Source organism: Spermophilus citellus, assembly GCF_964194105.1.
Source record: "Spermophilus citellus genome assembly, chromosome: 8".
Lineage (NCBI taxonomy): Eukaryota > Metazoa > Chordata > Mammalia > Rodentia > Sciuridae > Spermophilus > Spermophilus citellus.
Window position 1 is genome coordinate 38995647 of NC_138189.1, and position 17934 is coordinate 39013580.

At 38.6% G+C, this 17934-nt stretch overlaps 1 protein-coding gene across 3 annotated transcripts in view; it reads right to left on the minus strand.

The window, feature by feature from the left end:
* The window catches only part of TEC (tec protein tyrosine kinase), a 105386-nt gene extending 105089 nt beyond the window's left edge, over nucleotides 1–297 (minus strand). For 2 of the 3 annotated variants that reach the window (XM_081303753.1, XM_081303751.1), the window contains exon 1: nucleotides 196–297. The gene's annotated coding sequence lies outside the window, so the exon portion shown is untranslated. The remainder of the gene's footprint in view (nucleotides 1–195) is intronic. The other variant, XM_081303752.1, reaches the window with a different exon arrangement.
* Nucleotides 298–17934: the final 17637 nt, after the last annotated feature.

Genomic DNA, 17934 nt, shown 5'->3' on the forward strand with positions numbered 1-17934 from the left:
GCGCACCACTCCTTTTTTCCTGGAGCGAACCGGACGGGTCCCTCACCTGGCGTGGCACGCCCGCGATCACTACAACCCGAAAAGTAGAAAATCCTTCCCGGTTCCACGATGGTCAGTTTGGGAATGTGGAAGCCACCTCTGTCCGCGCGCACGCCAGACCCTCCCCGCCGGAGTCCCGGCCCGCGTCGCCCTTACCTGGCTGGAGCGCGTCTGCTGCGCCTACCCCGGGAGAGTGTGAGGTCTGCTGAGTTGTGCCAAGTCCGCCTCTGGGCGTCCTCCGCCCCGGGGCACCGGTCGCCCCGCCCCCGCCCACCGGTCGCCCCGCCCCCGCCCACCGGTCGCCCCGCCCCACCCCGCCTCCGATCGCTCCGCCCCGGTCGGTCGCTAGAGCTCACAACCACCGTTTGACACCGCCCTGTGGCAATTTGAAGGCAAAAAGCCGGAATAGATCGCACGCGTGTCCAGGGCCCCAGCCCCGCAAGTTTCAGGGGACACCCTTATGCTCTCGGACGCAGCGGTGGGCCTCCCTAGGCTTGGGCGTCTCTACCCAAGAGAACCGCCCTGTTAGGGCTCCTACATCCCCGATCGACGGGGACAACCCAGAGCAGTGCCACCTGTGGGTGACTGGGAGCCTGGTAGAAACTAAGAACCGCAACTCCTCTTCCGCTAAAGGTTGGCGGATCAAGCGGGTGTTGAGGTGCCCCCGGAGTGATACAAGACGTTATACCAAAAGAATAAATCCTTTTACTGTCAAAACTGATACTTACAGGGTCACGTGCACAACTAATGAATTAACACTTCACTCGTTGAAGAACAGAAAATGCACTGTTCTAGGTACTGTACCTGAAATTCCTAGTAGCAGAGACCCCATTTTAGATATGGTGAAAATAAGGCACAGAGAAGTAACAACTTGTCTAATGCCAAAGAACAACTAGTAAAGTAAGAAGCTGAACTTCAAATCTAGATAGTCTTCCTGGGGAGCCTTGGCTCTTAAATACTCATTGAAATGTGAATGTCCACCATGTGCCATAAACTGATGCAGGCTTGTGGAATACAAAACAGAGCTCTCCCTTCAAGGAGCTTTTATTCCATGTGGGGATAAAGAAAATAAACATGAAAGATATGTAAGAAGGGTCTTGGCAAAATACAGCAGGGTGATGGAAAAGTGGGTGACAGAACGGGGTTGGGGGTGGAGAGCGTCACAAGACAAGGCGGTCCTGGAGGTTTCTAGGAGGAAGTGACAATAGAACTGAGACCTGAAGGATAACACAGGCAGCCAACCTGAAGATGAAAGGGAGGAGAGGGCAAGTGCATTAAAAGTTATCATACCTTGTGCTTGTTTGGGACTAGAAACAGTGTCTTCCTATATTACTTCTCCTTTGATCATTATAATTACCCTGAGAAGGAGTCCGACAAGATTCCATTTAACAGGAAAAAAAGGTGAGCATCAGAGAGGTTCTAAAGACTTGCCTAAAGTCATTTAATTAAGATAAGGGGGATGGGACAAACGGAGGTTTTCTGATACCAAATCCTCTCTCACTCCATCCAAAATCTTGGGTATACATAATGACATACTATAAATGAATATAGTAAAATTTCTCTCATATAATCTACTGTCTCCTCCCTACCCTACTCTTTCTTGCCTCTTATCCTGTTCAGATGCTGGTTTTGACCCATTAACATAATTTCCCCCAGGACCAATGTTCTTTGAGGGATGGAGGGTCATGAACCCTCTGAAATTCAAGCCAAAAAATCAAAATGGGATGTGCATGTGGAGAGAGCCAGTTATAGTTATTACAGTAATAAAGTTAATTTTCTCCCAAGAAAAATGCTCAGATACATAAGTGAGAAGACTTAGAGCTTTAATTATTTGACTTTTGTAAGTATAAATGCTCAATATCAGGTTGACATTGTTTCAGTTCTTTGAGAGAAGAAAATACATCTTTTTAACTTTCACACAGATTCTGCATGGAGCACAAGAAGACATACAAAATCAACATGGCAAGTTTGTAAATAAAGTAGTATTTGTATTTGGAGCTTCTTGTACTCCTTTCTGTAAGTCTCTGGATTCTTTTTTTTAACTTTCTACTTTCCCAAATGAGACTTAACTCATCACAGATAATTAATAAATTCTTGTTGAATAAATGAATGATGCTGGTAATAATACAGTCCTTATCAGTTTTGTATGGAGAGTCTGTTCCTACATGAAGATGACTTCATTGTGATGGTATGATATGTCTGTCTCTTTCTATCATGTGCCAAAAGTAGTTGCTCCTTTGGAACTAATTACATAGTAGGAAGGAACAAGTTTTAAAAGTTGGACATAAAGTCAATAATCATATTCCCAGGAATGTTGACAAATAATTAACTTAAAGGAAGGAAAAGATATCATATTCAAAGTGTGTTTATAAAAGCATCATTTATAATAACAAAATAATTAAATGTCAAATAGGGAAATATTTAAGAAAAATATATCAATACTATGGAATGTCAGGTTACCATTAAAAATATTATCTGTGTTAATATAATAAAAATGTGGAGAAAAAGTTATGAACAAGTTTATTTGGAAAAAAATAGAACCCAAGGCTTTGTGTACTCTGTGATTACTACTAAATAAAGATTATGTGGGGAAAGGTTGAAAGAATAAGAATTACAGTTAACAGTTATTTGAGGGAAATCCTACGTACTAGGCCGTTTTCTAAATGCATTAATTCATCAAATTCTCACAAGAGAAGCATACAATTCTTATCTTTGTTGTACGGATGAAGAAGCTGAGGCAGAAAAGCTTTAAATAATTTGCCCGAAGTCACACAGCTAACAAGTGGAAAACCAGAAGGTGGACACAAAGCAACATGGCTCCTAAATTTACACTTGGCTTTTTGTTTGTTAGCTTGCTTGCTTGCTTTGTTTTTTATAGTACTAGGGACTAGATACTGGGCCTTGTGCACACTGGGCAAGTGCTCTCCACTGAGCACATCTCCAGCCTCTGACTTCACACTCTTAGCCATGCAAAGCTGCCAGAGAAAATAAACATTGAATCCTGGATCATGTGGGGTTATTTAAAAATATTTCCTTGTATAATGTTTTTCTGCTGGCTTGGTAGTAAGTGAAAATTTTTTAAAATACAGAGCCAGAGAAGAAGGCATAGAAATAAAATCAGATTATGCTTAGAAGAAAAGAAATATAAAGACAAAAATCACATCTGGCTTAGGCCAATTTATATTCTAGATTAAAATCTAAATAGTGTTTCAAAGAACTCCAATATCTCAATGACTTTGTAATTTATGAATTTTGAGTTAAAATTACTTTAGTCATAATAAAATGCAATATTCAGTATTACTAATATGAATTAAAAAATTATTCTGGGGGAAAAAGATTATTCTATTCTGGGCTTATACTTCCTTTTCTCTACCCAGAATGCTCTAACCTCAGATGCTTCTGAAGCTACCTCCTTCTCAATGGTGGTCTTGAAACTGTGGCCATCACTGCATGACCAAGAGGCTGAGAAAACAGGCAAACAAGGCAGACAAAACTTCTACTATGCCGGGCCCCACATTCTGGTGGAAAGTCAATGGTTTAGAATTCAATTTAGCTGCAAGTAACAACATCCCCTTGTGGTGAGGCAAATTAATGTCCCTCCCAATGATGCCATCTTCAATCCCTGAACCTGTGAATACATTAACCTACATGGCAAAAGATGTGAGTAAATAAGAATCTTGAGATGGGGAGGTTATTCTGGACTATCTGGCTAAGTGAAGTAATCTCAAGGGTCCTTATGAGAAGGAGAAAGGAGGATCAGAGTCAGAGAAGAAGATAAGAAAAAAGAAGACAGGAAGAGAGAAATTTGAAGATGTGATACAGAAAGCTTTGAAGATGAAGGAAGGGACCACAAGTAAGGAAAGCAGAGAGCTTCTAGAAGATGGCAAAGACAAGGCAACATATTTGCCCGTAGAGAGTCCAGAAGGAACCAGATCCTTTGATACCTGAATTTTTAGCTCAGCAAAACTATTTTGGACTTCTGACTTAAGAACTGTAAAAGAAAACATTTATATTATTTTAAGCCAATAAGTTTGTAATATTGGCAACAAGAGGCAACTAACAGAACATTCAATAAGTTTCTTTCTCTCTCTTATGGGTAAGAAGTCAATGTCACGTACACATGATATTCCGTAGTGTCAGGACCCCAACCCCTTTTATCTTTGCAAGTAGATGAGAGAAACTGAAGGGAAGTATGAGTATTTCCAGGGACTCATAATGCAGGCATTGAGCCAGGTCGTCATCCGTGTCAGTGTTTCTCAAACTAGTAAAGTATGAAGCCTTTTAAACAATACATTTCCATTGTAATTCATTTAAATATATACAAAAATATAAAACTACTTATGCATTCTTTATTTTCATAACAATATTTACATTTGTAGCATTTTATATACATAATTAAAAGCAGAATAAAATTTCAAAATAAATTTGATCAACACTAAAAAAACAATATTTGAGGCCACACACACTCCCACCACATGGTGTCCCTGGAGGCCATGCAAGGAACAGTAACAGGGCACTTCTGCCCCTCCCAATCAGGAATACATCAGGGGAGGCCAACTGGGGACAGAGAACTCACTATACTAAGAAACAGGAAGATCTCAAACGAATGAGAAAGACAATCTATAGGAAACAGCACCAAGATGACAGGATGGCAAAAGCATGTGAAAGGGCTGGGGATGTGGCTCAAGTGGTAGCGCGCTCGCCTGGCATGTGTGCGGCCCAGGTTCGATCCTCAGCACCACATACCAACAAAGATGTTGTGTCCGCCAACTAAAAAATAAATATTAAAAAAAAATTCTCTCTCTCTCTCTCTCTCTCTCTCTCTCTCTCTCTCTCTCTCACTCCCCTCTCACTCTCTCTTTAAAAAAGAAAAGCATGTGAAAAAAATTTTAAATTATCTATCATAAAACTGATTCAATGAGCAATTACAAACAAGCTTAAAAATCAATGAAGAAAATTGTCTTGGCAAAAATTAAATTAATTAAAATAGAAAGTATCAGTAAAGAAATAGAAAGTAACAAAAAGAACCAAATGAAAATACAAGAATCAAAATTTAAAACTCCATGGATGAGCTTCAGCAAAATGGATGAGACAGAGGCAAAGAGTCAGTAAACCAGAAGACCAAGCAATAGAAATGACCTAATCTGAACAACAGAGACAGAAAAAAAAGATTCACAAATAATCCCATGAGACTATAACAAGAGATCTACCATTTGTATCATAAGAATTTGAAAGAGGAAGACCACAGGGCTGAAAAAGTACTCAAGGAAATATTGGTTGAATTTTTTTTTATATTTGAAAAACATGTAAACCTATGCACCATGAAGTTGAGTATACTTCATTCAGGATAAACAAAAATCAAATTTATGATAAAACACATCATAGCTACACTTCTTAGCATTAAAGACCAAAAAAGAGAAATTGTACAAGTAGCAAGAGAAACATGACACTTTTTTTCCCCTCTTTCTAGTTACACATGACAGTAGGATGTATTCTGACATATTATATGTACACGGAGTACATCTTCCCATTCTTCTGATTGTACATGATGTGGAATTACGTTGGTCATGTATTCATATATAAACATAGAAAAGTACACCTTTTCTATAGAGTAGAAAAGAATTCAAATGACAGCAGATTTTTCATCAGCAATCCTAGAGAGGGAAGTGGGCATGGCATTTGTTTGAGTACTGAATAAAATAACTGTCATCCAGTTCAGAATCCTATACCTAGCTAAAATAGTTTTCAAAAGGAAGGACAGCTCAAGGTTTTCTCAGATAAAAGAAAATTGATAGCATTTATCATCAGTTGATCTATCCTTTAAAAAATGGCAAAAGGAAGCTCTCTAAACAAAAAAGAATCAATAAAGGAAGGAATCTGGAACTACTAGGAAAGAAGAAAATACAATGAGCAAAAAAATACAGGTAAGTAAACATTCTTTTTCCTCTTATTTTTTTCTAAATTATAATGGACAGTTCATGCAAAAAATATAACAATGAAAGGTTCAAAGGTATGCAAATGAAATCTTTAGGAAAATAATAAAAGGGAGAAGATAGAGGTATATAAAGGGAGCTAAAATTTCTATGCTTCCTGGGAAAAATAAAGTTACATAAATATAATAGAGAAAGTAACCACTAAAAAAATACACAAAGATAACCAGGTACTGTGGTGCATGCCAGCAGCTAGGGAGGCTGAGGTAGGAGGATCTCGAGTTCAAAGCCAGCCTCAGCAAAAGTGAGGCACTAAGCAACTCAGTGAGACCCTGTCTCTAAATAAAATACAAAATAGGGCTGGGGATGTGGCTCAGTGGTTGAGTGCCCCTGAGTTCAATCCGCGGTACCAAAAAAAAAAAAAATACACAAAGACATATACTAAGAGTTATCAAAATCACTATGGATAAGTCAAAGTCAAACTCTAAACACATATACTGTTTGAACCATTGATAGAACACATAGAAAACTAGCAAAAATATTGAGTTCAACAGCACCATGAGCAACTATACAAAGGGCTCTCAAAATTCGACAGTTGAAAAAATAATACATTTAGAAAATAGGCAAAAGACTTAAAAGTCATTTCACAGAAAAGGATACAGAGTGAGCAAAATAGCACATGGGAAGATCTTCAACATCGCTGAAGGCTTGGTAAGTACATATTAAAACCACAATGAGCTATCACTGCAGAACTATCAGAATGGCTAAAATTAAACTTGGTGACAACACCAGATGCAGGTAAAGATTGTGGAGAAATTTGATCACCCATGTATTGCCAGTGAAAATGGAAAATGGTATAGCTACTCAGGAAACCAGCTAGGCAATTCCTTAAAACCTAACCATACAATTACCAAACTACTCAGCAATTGTACCCTTAGGCATTTGTTCCAGAGAAATGAAATCACATGTTCACATGAAAACCCACATACAAATGCTTACAACGGCTTTCTTCCTGGTAGCCAAAACCAGGGAAAACCAATCCGTCCTTTAATGGCTGAATAGTTAAACCCAAACTAGGTATAGCATACCAAAGAATATTACTCAGTAATAAAAGGAAGAAAACTATTGATACATACAACCTAGACACGTCTCCAGAGAGTTATGCCATGTGAATTTGGCCAATATCCATCCCCAGCAAATAGCCAACATTTATTGTATAAATGTTGTAAAGTATAAGCCTAAGCACTTAGTTCACTTAATCCTCATGATAAACAATTGATACAGGCACACTCATTAGTTCTGTTCTATAGGTTAGAAAATAGAGCATCAAAAAATAGAAAAATATTATTAAAACTACACCAACTTAAACCTAATAAAGAAAAAAACAACATTAACATTAAGTCTGAATTGTAGAAGGCTTTTAAGTAACTATAACAAAAACATATGCAAATAGATACTGCTAGTGTTGCGGCATACTTTTTTAAATAAAATAAAAAATCTTTCTATAGGTCTGTACATACTACTAATTGCTTAATTCATTACTTTTCCAAACTAATTGTCACTAAGCCTCCTTTCCCGACCTCACCCCTACTATGCTAGCTCTCAGTGTTTCTCCTATGTCCCTTTGCCGTTCATCTTTCTCTTAGGTTCACGAATTTCTTCTCTGGCGTCTTCTGCAGTGGAATTTCTCTTGTTTTACCTTCAGGGAGCAGGCCAGAAACGCCAGAAGTGTTAACATCCCCAAGGAGCTGCCACCAGATGATGATGGAAAAGAACTGGAGGATAAATACCCTAGTTTTCTTGTCCCCTGGATGGGACAACTCTGAAGACAACTTCTGGGACCCGGGAGGATTGAAGGCAAGTTGATATTGATATTGACATCTTTCCGGTCTCACCTCCCCACTTCCTTATAAGTGCCTTCTGGAATCCTCTCCCAAATAAACCATTTAAACAAAATTCCTTGTCTTGGGTCTGAAGATTACTCATTTTAGCCAAAGACACCCATTCCAGGAAAGAGGATGTTTTGAAAAACATAGCCTCACCCAGGAGAAAAGTAAAGATTGGCTGTGTTTCTAGTCAGTTGAGGAGGATTAAGTTGGGTGATTTTCGACAGAGAGATACTACGTTCCAGCTTCAAATTGGGAAGAGAAGGTGAAGACAAAATCATGTGAAACTAAAATTACATTCTTTCCTCCTCACCTCTGAATTCATCCAAATCTGAATTTTCATTCCCTTTACAACTGGTGAGTTTGCTGTCCACTCTGGGGCTCTACTTAACTCCTTCAAGGCCAACTGAGATGGACTGAATCACATCCCCCAAAATTCAGAGGTTAAAGCCCTAATCTATGAATGTGACTCCACTTGAAGATTGGGTCTTATAGACCCTCCAATATGACTACACTTGGAGATAGGGTCTTTCAGAAGGAAATTAAGGTTAAGGGAAGTCATAAGTTCTAACCTAATAAGATTGTTGGCCTTAAAAAAAGAGAAATACCAGAAGTTCACACACAGAGTAAAGGCCAGGTGATATAATGAAAAGGAAGCCATCTGTAGGCTTGGAAGAGAGGCCTTAGGAGAAATAAACATTGGCGCTCCAGGCTTCAGAACTGAGAAAAAATTAATTTCTGTTTTTTAAGCCACCTGGACTATGATATTTGGTTACGGCAGCTATGGCAAACTAACACAACAACATTCCACAGACAGAGGACAAACTGCATATATATAAAATTTTCTATATCCACTCCTTTGAGCAGACAATTATGAATGGCACTTAGTATGCTGCTCAAAAGATTTCAGCAGAATTAAGCCCCTGTTGCCCAATGCATTGCCCTCATCATCCATAATACACCTTCATTTGGCCTTACTACCTTCCTCGTCTCACTCTTCTTCCCCAGGATCACTCTACATATATTATCAACATAGCATGTATATACTTATCTCAGGCTTTTCTTTTGAAGGAGCCCAAGCTAAGACAAGAACTACCACCAATTCCAGATTAAAATTAGGATCTGGAGTCTGAGGGGGATTTCTAGGAATGGCAGCTCTCAAGACCCCAGTCCTGCAGCACCCAAGATGTGTCTCCACAGATACTCCAAGCTTGCATCAAGCAAAGGTCTACTTCACTCACCACAGCTTTGCCTGCTGCATTGCCAGTGATCAGCAAGAAGAATCAGTGGGAATGAAGCCAATATCTGTCCAAGGACTAAGTATGCAGGCAGCCTTCCCAAAGCGCCTGACCCTATGTAAGTCTATGATTCGTGTATGACTCCATGGAAGGGAATAAAAGGACTTGGATACTGACCAAAATTTTATTTCCTGCCCGGTAAGTGGATGAAGGCATAAGGCTGGTGACATCTTACACCCTGATGTTATGGACTACTACAGTGGTTATAAGAGAAACTGAGAATAACACAGGTTCTATGCAATTTTCCAGAGATCTCCACCCAGAGGTGCTCAGCCAAATGAACTCCAGATTTGAATTGGTACTACATGTATGGTGAAGGAAGAAATCTCTGCCTCTTCTGATTCTTTTTCCCCCATGACTAATTTAAACACAAAAGAAACTAAAGAGTTATAAATAACTCCCTTTTGCTGTGCTTGTTTTTCTAATGTTGTGTGTTTTTCATATAATTACATGATATGATGACCCAAAAACAAGTGAGACTACTTTAGTTCAACTTACTTTTTGGCTTCTGAACAATAGTGGGAACAAAGCCCATAGGAAAATCTGGCCTGCCAGACACATTGTTGTGATGATTAGGAAATATGGCAGAACTGATGATAACCCTCTTGATCTGTTTTAAAAGGTGAAAATTAACACGTCTTTCTTTTCATTTCTTCCCCTATGTGCCAATTTTTCTTCCCCTATTTTGGCAGTTTCTGTATTTTGAACTTTTCGGAGACACACTAAAATTTTCTTCTGTGAGATCTCTTAATAACCTGCAGGATATTATGAAATTAGCACCTACTGTGTTCACTCACCTTGCACCAGGATAAGAGACTCTCATCAAATTGTCAAATGGGTGAATAAATTAGTAAATGTCTCTTTGTAGGAGAATACTGATTAATGAACTCAACTCTATTTTTGAAATTGCCTTTATTCTGCATGGCTGAGGCTGTTTTTCTACTCTTTATAATTTCTTGCAGTATTAACCTTAGTGGAAAAAAATAATCTTTAAGACTTACCTGATCCAAACAGAAAGTTCTTGAACACTCTCCCATAATAATACAACTGGCATCCTCTGAAGCTGGAAGAAACACCAGCTCAGGATAGTATCTATTCCTCTGATGGATCCCAAGTGCAAGCACTTTGAGCATAAACAGGAAAGTATTATGAATGTGACTACTTTCCTTACATTGGTAAAGTTAGAGAAAGATCATGTTGAATAGGAAAGTTAGCCTCTCTCCTTTTGCAGCTTTTTATCACTGTGACCAAAACACCTGACAAGAACAACTTAGAGGAGGAATATTTATGTGGAGCCCACCATTTTAGAGATGTCAGTCCAGGGAGGGCCAATTCCATTACTCTGGGTCCAAAATGTGGCAGAACATCATGGTGGAGAAGCATGACAGAGGAAAATAGCTCAGGACATGGTAGCCAAGAAGCAGAGAGAGAGGAAGAAAGGGACCTCAGGGCCATGCCTCCCAATGACCCACCTCCTCCAGCCATGCCCCACCTGCCTACAGTTACCTTAACCCAGTTAGTCCATTAGTTACATGAGTGACCCTCAACTAATTACTCCTGATGTGATGAAAAAAATAAACTCTGTACTTTATTATTAAATAGAAAAGTTAAAGATTCATAATAAAAATAATATCCACATCTACACATACACACGCGCGCGCGTGCACACACACACACACACACACACACAGATCAATGGTATTATTCAAAGATTTAAGTAAATAGTCACATTCATGTATAGAACAAATTTTTTTAATATTTTTTGAGAGAGAGAGAGAGACGAGAGAGAGAATTGTTTTTAATATTTATTTTTAAATTTTTGCTATCTTATATTTGATAAAGGGGCTAAAAGCATGCAATGGAGGAAGGATAGCATCTTCAACAAATGGTGTTGGGAAAACTGGAAATCCATATGCAACAAAATGAAACTGAATCCCTTTCTCTCGCCATGCACAAAAGTTAACTCAAAATGGATCAAGGAGCTTGATATCAAATCAGAGATTCTGCGTCTGATAGAAGAAAAAGTTGGCTACGATCTACATATTGTGGGGTCGGGCTCCAAATTCCTTAATAGGACACCCATAGCACAAGAGTTAATAACAAGAATCAACAAATGGGACTTACTTAAACTAAAAAGTTTTTTCTCAGCAAGAGAAACAATAAGAGAGGTAAATAGGGAGCCTACATCCTGGGAACAAATTTTTACTCCTCACACTTCAGATAGAGCCCTAATATCCAGAGTATACAAAGAACTCAAAAAATTAGACAATAAGATAACAAATCACCCAATCAACAAATGGGCCAAGGACCTGAACAGACACTTCTCAGGGGAGGACATACAATCAATCAACAAGTACATGAAAAAATGCTCTCCATCTCTAGCAGTCAGAGAAATGCAAATCAAAACCACCCTAAGATACCATCTCACTCCAGTAAGATTGGCAGCCATTATGAAGTCAAACAACAACAAGTGCTGGCGAGGATGTGGAGAAAAGGGTACACTTGTACATTGCTGGTGGGACTGCAAACGGGTGCGGCCAATTTGGAAAGCAGTATGGAGATTCCTGGGAAAGCTGGGAATGGAACCACCATTTGACCCTGCTGTTGCCCTTCTTGGACTATTCCCTGAAGACCTTAAAAGAGCATACTACAGGGATACTGCCACATCGATGTTCATAGCAGCACAATTCACAATTGCTAGACTGTGGAACCAACCCAGATGCCCTTCAATAGATGAATGGATAAAAAAAATGTGGCATTTATACACCATGGAGTATTATGCAGCATTAAAAAGTGACAAAATCATGGAATTTGCAGGGAAATGGATGGCACTAGAGCAGATTATGCTTAGTGAAGCTAGCCAATCCCTAAAAAACAAATACCAAATGTCTTCTTTGATATAATGAGAGCAACTATGAACAGAGCAGGGAGGAAGAGTAGGGAGAAAAGATTAACATTAAACAGAGACATGAGATGGGAGGGAAAGGGAGAGAAAAGGGAAACTGCATGGAAATGAAGGGAGACCCTCATTGCTATACAAAATTACATATAAGAGGTTGTGAGGGGAATGGGAAAATAAACAAGGAGAGAAATGAATTACAGTAGATGGGGTAGAGAGAGAAGATGTGAGGGAAGGGGAGGGGGGATAGTAGGGGATAGGAAAGGTAGCAGAATACAACAGTTACTAATAGGGCATTATGTAAAATTGTGGATGTGTAACCGACGTGATTCTGCAATCTGCATTTGGGGTAAAAATTGGGAGTTCATAACCCACTTGAATCTAATGTATGAAATATGATATGTCAAGAGCTTTGTAATGTTGTGAACAACCAATAAAAAAAAATTTTCGGCGGACACAACATCTTTGTTGGTATGTGGTGCTGAGGATCGAACCCGGGCCGCACGCATGCCAGGCGAGCGCGCTACCACTTGAGCCACATCCCCAGACCCTAGAACAAATTTTAACTGCCAAATTTACATATTCACAAACTTAACTGTACCATGTTTTTTAATTTATCACCTAAATTTTTTTCCACATAGATACACTTAATTAGAAAACTTCAGTTTAATAGTAAAATGAAATAGTAATATTTCACTATTATACTACTACCTTACCCACTTTCAGCTACAGACCCAGCCACAGCAGTCAGCCCCTAGTTCTTTACTCACTTTTTCCTTCTGTTGATTATCAAATAAATCCTCCTCAATCTGCCTAGGCTAGAGCCTTCTCTAGTGGTCCCTGGCGTAACTCCCAGCTTGTTGTGGGAAAATGGACAGGAGCTCTTCTAATAAAATCTATCCAGAACAACCACAGTCTAACAGAAAAATTATAAGAGCCTCAAATGTAATTGAAAATGCCCTAATAGCCACATTGAAAAAAGAAACAGGCAAAATTAATATTAAATTAAAAAATAATACTAATGAAACGATCTACATGTTTTGTTCTAAGATTTCACACTTTGAAATATATTTTATACCTACAGCATGTCTCAATTTGGATTAGCCACTTTCAAGTACTCAGTAGTCATTCATGAATAATGGCCCTCTGTGGACTAATTTTTGTTGTCGTGCGACTTGACTAGATTAAGGGATGCCTAGAAAATTAATAAAGCATACTTCTGAGCATATCTTTGAGGCTGTTTCTAGAAAAGATTGGCATGTGGGTCAGCAAACAGTGGGCAAATTGTGCCCTGAATGTGGGTGGCACCCTCCGAAGGACTAGGGATCTAGCTGGGACAAAGAAAGCAGAAGGGGAAAGAAAGCTCATGCCCTCCCACACTGGACCCTTCTTTTTTTTTTCTAAGTACCTCAATAATTTTTTTTATTAGTTGGTTAATTATTATCCTTGTTCTTTTTTTTATTGGTTGTTCACAACATTACAAAGCTCTTGACATATCATATTTCATACATTAGATTCAAGTGGGTTATGAACTCCCAATTTTACCCCAAATGCAGATTGCAGAATCACGTCGGTTACACATCCACATTTTTACATACTGCCCTATTAATAACTGTTGTATTCTGCTACCTTTCCTATCCCCTACTATCCCCCCTCCCCTCCACTCCCCTCTTCTCTCTCCACCCCATCTACTGTAATTCACCCTTCTTAAGCAGGTGTGTTTGCAGCAGCTGCTGTCATCCATGGACATCGGACTCCAGATTCTTCAGCCTTTGAATGTGAACTTGTACCAGTGGCTCTTCAGGGACTTTCAAGCCTTTAGCCCTAGACTAGGGTGACATCATACGTCCCTCTTGTTCTGAGGCTTCCAGCTTCTTGGACTGAGCAGCTGCCAATTTCCCTAGCTCTCCACCCTGCAGGTAGCCATTTTGGAACTCTTCAGATTCTCATCGTGTAAGCCAATCTAATAAATCCCCTTGCAATTATATATATATTCTATCAGCTCTGTTCCTCTGGAAAACCCTTCTTAATACAGGCACCATGTTAAATAATGTAGATGTAGGACATACCATAACAGTGCAGTCACAGAAAATCGGGTGGGGGAAATGGCGTTGTCTAAAACATCCGAAGTGTCACAATTTGGGAAACTGCCTTCAGAGTTTCCACAGCCTGAGCTCTTGACCTGAAGGGATCCCTAGTCATCTTCCAATGAATGAGAGTCCTTAGTTGACCTTGAAACAGCCTATGACTTTCTCAGAGGTATTGCAGGAATCTCCAGACTAGGAATTGATTACCCTGTCTTAGAACAGACCTTTCAACCTAGAATAAATAGATCCTTCTGGATGCACTTGGGTCTAAATTGCCACTCCTTTGGACCATTGCTAACACCAGACAACACTCTGGACTGGAAGCTGAAGAATACCTTGTTAAGAGAATAGTTTCTATTTTCCCTTTTCTTCTGACAAGTTCTGCAATTTTACAAGGCAAACTTTAGAAGCTATTGAATGTCAACTAGCTTCTCCAGTAGTATTTCTACTCTAATTCTATTTTATTTCAGAGCATGTGCAGAGTCAATATGGAGTGTGGAAAAGGCTATTTAAAGCATAGAGTTGTTTTTTAAATTATTCTCACTACACGTAAAAAAATAGCATACTCTGTCATCTTGAGTGAGAATTGTTGAGACTAGTCACACAGCTCTGCTATCCAAATCCACTGGACCACATAACTGCTCAACAATATATGTATGATCTAATAGTAAAATATGTATGATCTAATAGAAAGTTGTTTTATGATTTTTAAGTTGTTTTAAAATAAAGGAGAAGAAGAATAATTAGGTTTTTTTATTTTTTCACCATTTGAAAGCCAATGAATCATAAAATCATAGAATCGCATACTTTTGTAGATGGTGAAGGGGTTAGAGATCCTCCAGGCAAAGCCTTTCTTCTTGTAGTTGAGGACAGGTTTTTTTAAAAATAGCTACAAGTCTGGATCTAGAGATTTTCCCAAAAAATCAAGGTATTTAAAATCATTATATTTTTAAAAATGATTAGTAAAATAATTTTAAGATCCTAAAATGCAATTTATTTATTTGAGAGTCATTTATTGGGATCCACCCACTTGCCAAGAAGTCTGATAGAGAGGCTGGGGTTGTGGCTTAGTGGTAGAACACTTTCCTGGCTGCTTGAGGCCCTGGGTTCAATACCCAGCATCACCATAAAGGGGAAAAAAAAGAAGAACAAGAACAAGAACAAGAATTCTGATAGATACTAAGACTATAAGGACAAATTATTTGATTCCTGTTCAAATTTATTTCAATATACTACAGTGTGTTGTGATGGACGTTTATGTAATTTATAATGCTTTCAATAAACATCTAATAATTTAACCAACACAATATTATTCATTACAATGCATAAAAATACTTTTCCTTTGTGGTTAACCACAGTGATGACATTGGTTAAACAACAAACTAAAACTTCAGCCAGAGATAAAAGAAACATTAAAATAATAGAGCAGAAGAGATTTAATGGCTGATAGAAGCAAGACTTCCTGAGAAGAAAAGTACTAAAAAATTAGAAGGGCTTACCACAGGAGAATGATCTTTATCTATAAATATAGGTTATTCCTTCATTATTCAAAGTCTGTTCAAGAAAACATATCTGCAAGCAAGGAAGGATATTTCTATATTCGTTTCTCTACTTATGAAACTAATCATAAACTTTAGAAAACAGAGATAAAATTCTCTCCCACAACCCCACCACTCTAAATGTAGATAAGATTTGCAATTTAGTATTCCTTATCCCTGTTTCATTTTCTGCATAGACGTGTTTCATTTTATATAGCTTTAATCATGGTGTAAATGCATTTTTCTTATTCATTTCACTTACTATGATTTAACTATTCCTTCATCTAAAACATAGTATTCAGAAGATATGTGATGAGATTTCTAAACCCTATGAATTAATTAATCTTTGATTCTTCATCCACATCTCCTACAGGTTTGAGGAGTATTTCTTTTGGCTTTGGGCAATTGGGAAGGAATAGGCTTCTATGTATGCATTTGATTCCACATTTTTCAGGGCCTCACATCTGGACATTCCTTTTAAAGTCTTTATTCTCACGCCTACTATTGACTACTGCCTGCCATATCCAGATGGTGGCCTCTTGTCCTGTAACACCAAGGGTACAGATAGTCATGGGTCAAGGTGTTGTGGGGAGTAAACACATGGATAATACTGTTAGGGTCTGTAAACAAGTCGGGATGGCACGTGGCATTTTGCCAGGGGGAGTGGTTTGTGAGGTGGCACCAGCAAGCCATTAAGTGTGGAGATTCCTTATTGGTTGACTGCTGTATCTAGTTTATGCTAATTAAGATAAGCTGTGTGGAATGTATATATACCCCTCGTGTCCTAGAATAAATGGCTCCTACTCCTGCTGTAACAATGTACACAAGTTGTTCGTCACCCCCCAGTTATTTTGCCCAGCCAGCCGGGCTATGGCATAATACCTCATAAAATAATCTCCCTCAACTCTCACATTCCAGTTCCTGTATGTGTTGGGGAAAGTATTGGCAATGAAGTCCCCCCCCCCAGCAAAACTGGGAGTTCTGGAGTCGAGTAATTCTACTTGCTGATCCTGCCTTGAACACTGGTATTCTTACCAATTTATGGTAGAACAAAGAGAAGACTAGAATGAAGTGAGGGAACTCTACAAGATCCAAGTTTCCCATGGGAACACAGAACAATGTGTGCTTACATATTGCCGTGTAAAGGACTCCAATGAACATCAGTAGTGTGACTTGGAACAAGTTGGGGTTCCAGGTAGAACTGTCAACAGGTAGATGGATGGTAACCTCTTCTCTACACATTCTAAAAAGAGACTCTTTGTGCCAAGACACAGGTGGGTACATTGGGGTGGAGGTAAGGTGAGTGTGATAGGGGTGTGGATACAGATGGAATGCAGGAATTTCCAGATGTCTGGGAGAGCATTGAGAAAGCTGGTTGCCCTACATCTGGAGCCGTATGGGAGTTTGGATGCAGTACCTCTTGCTGCAGAGAAAGGGAAAACCCCAGTTCCAACCATGCTTATTTCTGAGCCTCCAAGGTCATTTATCAATCACATTTTGTATTCACAAATATCAAAAGTTTAATACATCCTATATTCTCTTATAATCTAGATGTCATGGAATTCTAGAATCTTTATAGTCTATATAAATGGATGATTGCTTATAGAAAAAAAAAGACTGAAAATTTTTAAATGTCTGGCACAGATAAGGACTCAACTATTTGTTGCAGGAGTGAATATAAGGGCAGTAGAATAGAATAAATTCCATTGAATACAATTAATTCTATTTGGAATCAAATTATGAGACTATATAACTTGATGTATCCAGTTTATGGAAAAGTTTTACTCTCCAAAATAATCATATCTGCTTAAACTCAATTTTTAGAGTCAATTACTATTCAATTATCCATGAATTTATCCAAATACTTGTTAACTTCTGTAGTTTCATACTGTAGAAATTTTAGGGATAACAATTTCTAAATGTTTATATTAGGATACAAAGATATGTTTCCATTCAAAATCTGCCCTTTTTTATATATCTTGTATACATCCTTCAGTGATATGGCAGTTTGTGAAGGAAACTAAGGTTTTGTTTGTTTTTGTTTTTTGGCACTAGAGATTTAACCCAGGAGTGCTTTACCACCCATCTACAGCCCCAACCTTTTTTTATTTGTTGTTTTTATTTTGAGATGGGGTCTCACTAAATTGCTTAGGGCTTTTTGTTAAGTTGCCAAGGCTGGTTTTAAACTTGTGATCCTCCTTTCTCAACCTCCTGAGCCACTGGGATTTCAGGCATATGCCACCACGCTGAACTCATG